Source organism: Macrobrachium nipponense, chromosome 7 (assembly GCF_015104395.2).
Source record: "Macrobrachium nipponense isolate FS-2020 chromosome 7, ASM1510439v2, whole genome shotgun sequence".
Taxonomy (NCBI): domain Eukaryota; kingdom Metazoa; phylum Arthropoda; class Malacostraca; order Decapoda; family Palaemonidae; genus Macrobrachium; species Macrobrachium nipponense.
Genome location: NC_061109.1, coordinates 77,364,291 through 77,372,108, shown reverse-complemented (window position 1 = coordinate 77,372,108; position 7,818 = coordinate 77,364,291). Strand labels below are relative to the sequence as shown.

The 7,818-nt window shown below is 32.7% G+C and overlaps 1 pseudogene; it reads left to right on the top strand.

Moving 5' to 3' along the window:
- The window catches only part of LOC135217215 (serine/arginine repetitive matrix protein 2-like), a 199,472-nt pseudogene that overhangs the window by 191,126 nt on the left and 528 nt on the right, over positions 1–7,818 (top strand).

The window sequence follows — 7,818 nt, the reverse complement described above, 5'->3', positions numbered from 1 at the left end:
TGTTGTTACGGCACTTCAAACAAGAAAAGCTGAACACATGATTATGCTTTATAAAACATATGTTCGTAGTGCCACTTGAATATTGCAATATGATATGGTACCCACACTATCAAAAGGATATTGCACAAATAGAGAGTGTACAAAGGTCCTTTACAGCTAGAATAGAAGAAGTTAAGGACCTAGACTACTGGGAAAGACTACAATCCTTAAAATTATATAGTCTAGAAAGGAGAAGAGAATGCTACATGATTATTCAGGCATGGAAACAGATAGAAGGAATAGCCAAAAACATCATGGAGCTAAAAACATCAGAAAGAGCAAGCAGAGGTAGATTAATAGTGCCCAAAACTATACCAGGAAAAATAAGGAAAGCACACAGGACATTAATCCACTACACACCAGCATCGATAATGCAGCGTCTATTCAATGCGTTGCCAGCTCATCTGAGGAATATTTCAGGAGTGAGCGTAGATGTGTTTAAGAATAAGCTCGACAAATATCTAAGCTGCATCCCAGACCATCCAAGATTGGAAGATGCAAAATATACCAGAAGATGTACTAGCAACTCTCTGGTAGACATTAGAGGTGCCTCACACTGAGGGACCTGGGGCAACCCGAACAAGATGTAAGGTCTGTAAGGTCTCTCTCTCTCCTCTCTCTCAAATACATCTGCTTGTCTGTTAATTACTTTTACCAGTCATTTTCATCAAAACCTATTTCAACAGTAGAAAAAAATAAACTATCAAATCTGCATGATGCGGATGATCAGCATACACTTCGCAGATCTGAATAATATGTATGGCGATGATCATTCATACACACTGCGCTATGACGTCACAAATGTGCAAGGCAGAGCCTTCAGTCTTAGCTAATGGCTGAGCAGGAAATCTTTCTTTCACATTCCCCTTTGGAAGAATATTAGTTTTTTCCTCCAAGCATTCCCCACACCCCTTCTCTCATATATACCAGCAAACCCCTCCCCCATCTAAAATACTTGAAAAGACAATAGATTTGATATGTTTTGTAGCTCATGACTCACAGAATTTGAATGTCTTTGCAGATACAGAATATCTATTTTTGAGAACTAGCAACCGCATAAAAGGGTTTATCGGAGAATTCGAACATGCATAATTTGGGACCAGACTGTGTGTGTCTGTGTGTGTGTGTATATATATATATATATATATATATATATGTGTGTGTGTGTGTGTGTATATATATATATGTGTGTATATATACAGTGGACCCCCCGTATTCGCGTTCTCCAGATTCGCGGACTCACACATTCGCGGATTTCTCTGGGGAACGTTTCCCTGCATTATTCGCGGAAAATTCGCGCATTCGCGGTATTTTTCTGTGATAAATATCCACAAATTCCTGTTTTTTTTTGATGAATTTCATCATAAAAGCACTTTTTGTGATAAAACTATTAAAAAAACCAAGTATGAAAATTTTTAGTGCGTTTTTCTTGAGTTTTAACTAACAAAATAGGCTGTTTTTTGCATTTTCATAGGGGTTCCAAACATTCGCGGGTTCTAACTATTCACGGGGGGGTCTGGTACGCATCCCCCGCGAATATGGGGGGACCACTGTATATATAATATATATATATATATATATATATATATATATATATATATATATATTTATATATATATAGTATATATATATATATAATATAACCTATAACCAATAGAAAAGATAACTTGAAACATTATCCAAAAATGGTTTACACTTTAAGCTATTTCACCAGATTAAAATACATGATAGCGTTAAACCATCACTAGCCCTCGTGAGATATAAATGAACTTGTTAATCTAACACAGGAAAAGGCAGAGTAGACTTAATGATTACAAGATGATTGACTTTTGAAAACTTTTAATAAAGAAGTTGTTGATGTACCCACCATTTTTCTCCTCAACACTCAAAATATTTCATATATATAGTATATACATATATAATATTATATATTTTTGAGTATTGTTGAGAATTAGGAAAATGGTGGGTACATCAAGAGCTAATTTATAGAAAATTTTCAACAGTCCTTCATCTTGTTGTCATTAAGCTTTCTCTGCCTTTTCCTGTGTTAGATTAAGAATTTCACTTTTATCTCACGAGGGCTAGTGATGCTTTAACCCTATCATGTATTTTAATCTGATGAAGTAGCATAGTGTGTAAAACATTTTTAAATAGTTTTAAGTTATCGTTTCTATTGGTTATATTGTAAATTTTGCAGCTTGTTGATTTTGGTTGTTGCGATTTATTACCATGGGGATAGATTTTCATACTCTTAACAGACTTTGTTTAGCATGTTGTTTGTTTCGTGAATTTGCTAGTGATTGAATGTTTTTAGTAATTGTTATTCTGAAATTTTCTTCATGGAAATGTACTGAAACCTGTATTGGATGGAGCTCAACTAGATTTTCATTCTTATCTGGTTTGTGCATTTGAATTCCCTGATAGATTGTTAGTTTGTTCAGGTTTCTGTAATGATGCATTGGAAGTTGCTTTCTTTGTTGTATTGATTATAAAGGTAAGTGTTTTCGGTGTAATGCATTACATGTTTAACTTAAACTGAATACTGGCACTTGAGAGATAAGAATTTTTCAAATTCTAGTTTTATTATAAATCAAGGGATGAGGACACATGTAGTAGACAGTGATGAAGATTGCTGCCTGTTTTTGTCATGTTCTTTTGTTACTGTTGGTGGTGTTCAGTGAAAGTTGCATGTAAATATTGTCAAGTGGAGAGTTATGTTAGTGCAATGCTAATACTTTGGTTTAGAGCAACAATGCGTGGCTTGTTTTTATGTAAAATTATGTATTCATCACTTCATCCTTGGGATACATGAATTCAAAATAAAGATTATCAACAACTTTGTTAATACCAGGTAGTGGTCACTCATTTTGGTAATGAAGCTTTTTCAGTGTGTTAACTCATTGTGGATCAGAGTAGGACACTTTTTTTTTTATTCTTAGTAATTTCAAAACTTCTGTTGAAGATAGTCTGGCCCTTTGAAATGTGAAAAATTCAACATGCAGTATTTGTTAACTTAAAGTTATTTTAAAATTATAGCCTAAAACTGTTGCCAACTTCAATAAAAGTCCATGTTTTTTTTCTGAATAATAACCTTTCTTTTTTATACAAAATTTAATTGGCAACAACAAAAATATTTTACAGAAAAATTTTAGTTGAAAAATTTTGTGGGATATGGAATTTTTCCAAATTTTGTTTGCCTCGACTTCTTTGTTGAACCACAAATTATTTTTTTTAAGTTCTATAAACCAATATTTGACTAATTGCATATTTGTTGGTATTGTGTTTGCAAGGAGCACATAATTTCAATTTACATCGAGAGCAAATGAGATACATAGATTCTGTTTGGTATGGTTTATCCTAAGGTCATTTGAAAAGAATAATGGTTGTATCAAAGACCGTCTTGCTTGTGTGTACTGTGTGTTGTACGTTATTTTGAATGCTGTTCTTTCTTGCTTTTCTGGTTCGAGTATTTGAGTTATTTTTTTCCCCTGCCATATATTGATAATCAAACAGTGAAAAATGGATGGGTTTGCTTTTTGTTGTCATTTATGATTACTCTTGCCATTGTTTCTCGGGTACATTTGAATCTTTTTGAAGTGAGAATGGTGGTTTATTATTATCCTGATGGGGGTTCTAATTTTTTTTTTTTTTTTTAATAAAAATGAATTACTGAAGTGACCTGGCTTGTATATAATTTAATAGAAATGGAATAAGGCTTTTAATGGTACATTGATTATAAAGATAATTACACTTTTAGTTCTGCTCCTGGTGCTCCTTGCAGCCTATCTCAGTTTTTTCAACCTATGTTCTGTTAATATGGTTTTGTATTGACTTTTCTGTTATGTTTTCCTTTTCATCAAACTGGAATACCTGACAATGCATTTGGTTGAGTTTGTTGTGGAGCACTTTCTTGGGCGAACTTTCATTCAAACAGAAATTGCAAATGACTTTTTATGTTTATATATTAAGGTATGCGAATTCAAATGAATTTTGCTTTCTCATTAAAGATATATTCTCGGCAGTTCTTGAAAAAGGTTCAGCGGCAAGAACGGGTAGTAGAAGAAGTCAAACTGAGCCTTAAACCATTTTATAATAAGAAAACAATAGACAAAGATGACTATAAGGACATCATGCGCAAATGTGTTCAAAAGGTAAGACCTAGTTTTGTTGGTATGTTTAGAAACAATGAATAGATTTTAGTCTGTTTTTCAAAGTTGTGTTAAATGTTGTGTATGGATGAAATTTGTTTGCTCTTCCACAGCTATATCTGTTTTATTGTAGAGCTTTGTTGAGCAGTATTCATCTAACAGTTAATAATTTGTAATAGTATATAGTACAGTGTAGTGATTATTGGTCTTAGTACAGTAGTGATGTTTATTTAACCTAGGGTAAGTGAATATTTATTAAAGTGTTTTAATTTTGTTCTGCCTTCATTTGAGTTGCTTGAAGTTTTTATCATATCAATGTGATATCTAGAAATATTAATGACAAATTTATTTAACTCCTGGGATTTTTGTTGGTGTGTTTGCCAATTTTTAGTGTTTAGCTTTCTATGTTGTTTAAGTTAATTTGAAATCTTGCATGATACCATGGAAGTTTGTTGCATGCTTGATTTGGTCACAACCTGGGTGGCTCATTTTGATAAGAGTATTTGATGATTCATTGGTAGCTACCATAGTTTAATATAAAGAATTTCAATTTAAAACTATTTTCTTTTTTGGGCCAATATAGTGTGTTTTGCTGATATGTAGGTGGATGCATATTCAGTTTTTAGAACTCCTTGTACGTAATGCATGTATTTCATACTGAAGAATTTCAAGATTGTTCTTTTGGTAGTGATGTACTTGAAAAAGATTTCCTTATGTCATAAGAGAAGCTTGTTTATGTAATCTTATTTCCTTCATCAATATTCCAAGAGAAGTTTGTTTATGTAAGCTTATTTCCTTCATCAATATTCCACTTATGTGAATCAGCTTTTTGTTTTATTTTTCTGGATTAATGTGTTTGTTCCTCAACAGTCACTTCATCATCATTATTACACTTATTTTTATTATTTTCACCTATGTTTATTATGTTCATTTGTTATTTTTTCATTCCCAAACAGAAGTTGTGAACTCAGGAATATATATTTTTTCATTTCTAAATAGATAATGTGAACTCGGAAGGTATTACAAGTAATTTTTTTCTTGTGAGAGTAAAACTTATTAGTACGTACTCAGAAAGGGCAAATGTTCAGTACCTTTTGATATTTTTTTTAGTTATCAATAATTTTAATATTTTGCAGCAATAGTAGCATCAGTAAACCTCATAGGTGGTAACAATATTAATTTTATGGAGACCTGCCAATTTCAGACTACAGCAAACAAGTTTTTATCATTCCAGTATACGATTATGCCAAAGAGGAGTAAAAAAAATTGCGCCATATACTATGTAGTAGCTAATTGAAAAAAATTTCTGTAGTATTCCCATTGCTTAGGTTAAGATATAACTGTTTCAATAAATATATGCTTTGTTTTCAAACATTTACAAGGGTATGGAATTAAGTAAAAATTTACATTGAAAGCAGGATGTTAACTAAACTTGAGAGCTCCCAGAAATGGAAATAATGGAATTTGTTGGTGTAAAATAGTGATTCTTTTATATTGAGTTTCAACCCATGGTGTGATTAAGTTACATTTCCACCATTGTTTTACAAAGAGCCTATAATTGTGTATGCTGTTGCTGTAATGTTATTGTGTATTGGGATCTTCCCCAAAATTATAATTTGTTAGATGAAGTTTCACCATATTTGTTGCTTCATCTGAGGCCAAGTTAGGGATGCACCCCAGGAGTTCAGTCCTCCTTGTCAGGTAAGAATGCAACGCTGTAAGGTTGGGTTAGGTTAAGGGAGGGTAGGTTATGTACCTTTGAAGTTGGAGCAAATGTCAATTGACTGCTGTTACATAATTGTCATTCCTCAAAAAGGAGACAGATGTCATTAGTACTTGAAACTGTGTGTATGTTAAACTGCGCTAAGTAGTGTGCCACATGTAAATTAACGAAATGGAATATGATAAAAGTGTTCAGATTGATGACATAAGAAGAAGTAACTGTACTGAAACAATCCATGTAATTAAGGGCTCCTAGCAAATATTTACTATACAGGTAAGTTAAAAGTTTGAAAGCTGCTCTGTAGGAATATTTATTTATTTACAAAACTAAAATTATATTTCTTACCTTAACTAACATGAAATACTTTTACTTAAATCAATTTCTCAAGTGGGAACAATATAATCGTTTGCAAGAGCATATTATACATCTTTTAAAACTGGAGCACTACACAGTGTATTAATGATAAAGGAATGCACCTCAACTATAAATTATTTCCTGGTGACCCACATCTTATATTTTCAGCAAGGTACCTTTGCATCTCAAGAAAGGATACAAGACTTCTTGCCAAAAATCATACAAGGCTGACCTGCCACATCAAGGATACATACAGTTTCAATAAACTTTACTTTATTTATACAACTACTTGTGTCCTTAGTTACTGAATGTGTTTTAAATGTAATGGCATATACTCAATAATGGACTTTATATGGGGAAACATTTTAGGTCATTGATTGGAAACATCAAGCTTTTATGGTTTTTTAAATATTTAACATATAAGCAATTATTTTCAGTGATTTTGTTCTGTAATTGGTATTTACTCTTTTGAGTTTTAAATGCTTTATAATGTATGGGAAAGCAATTAAGTGTGTGTCCATATTAGCGCTGTAAGTGACTCATTCAGTGAAAGCGTTTTATGATTAATCCGTTCTCTTTTTTTTTCTCCCCCACTTAGGTATGTCACAATAGGTCAGGTGAAATAAACCCCACCAAGATTCGAGGTTTAGTGCAAGGTTACATAAAGAAGGTCAAGTACTACAGAAAGAAATTGAATGGGCCTGCAGAACAGGCACCAGGAGGGAAACCTACATCAACAGATCCTCCACCTCCAGGTTTTGCTATGATCACGAAGGTAACAAAGCCCCCAACGCCCATCAAATCCAAAGCTTAAACTTACCTTGTTTGTAGTACTAATTTCATAAACTGTATAGTGATAGTGATGTTAAATTAGAGCTATAATCTTGGGTGGTTGTGATTGCTGACATACAAGTATGGATACGTAATTGCTAGAGCATGGATTTGGAGTAGTTTTAACAATTTATTTTATAGGATACATTGGGTTCCAGTAATCTGTCAGTTAAAAATTCTCAAAACTTTCCAATCCATGCTTGATCACCCAGAGTATAGTTTTGAAGGTGAGAGTTGTCTCATAAATTGTACCATAATAAGAGATGGGAAGCCACATTATGTTAAAGAATAATTAGTGAAGTTATGGACTGGCTTGGATGAGTTTTTGCGATAAGATTGAAATTGTAGGGCTTGAACAGCAATGGGGTAGGTTCTGGTAGGTGTAATTTTATGTTTTATTTATTTGACCATTTTTTCATGAAACATGCGTGTATGTACATTCTGCAAAAAGTAAAAATGAAGTGAAGTGTGCAAACACTTGTAATATAGTACACAAAAACTAAACTTCGCTCTTTGATTGTATCGCAGTGTTGATTATTATTACCTGACAAATCATATTGAAATATTACTCAATTAGATGAAACCTAATGAAGAGATTTATAGTCCTTATTAGCTATGATTGATTAATGAGTTTGTCCATGGGCTAAGTACCATAACATTTAGTTTTGAGTCAGTAAGGGTTGAATGCCTCATTTGTATTTTAAGTCTTAAATTGCATGCAAG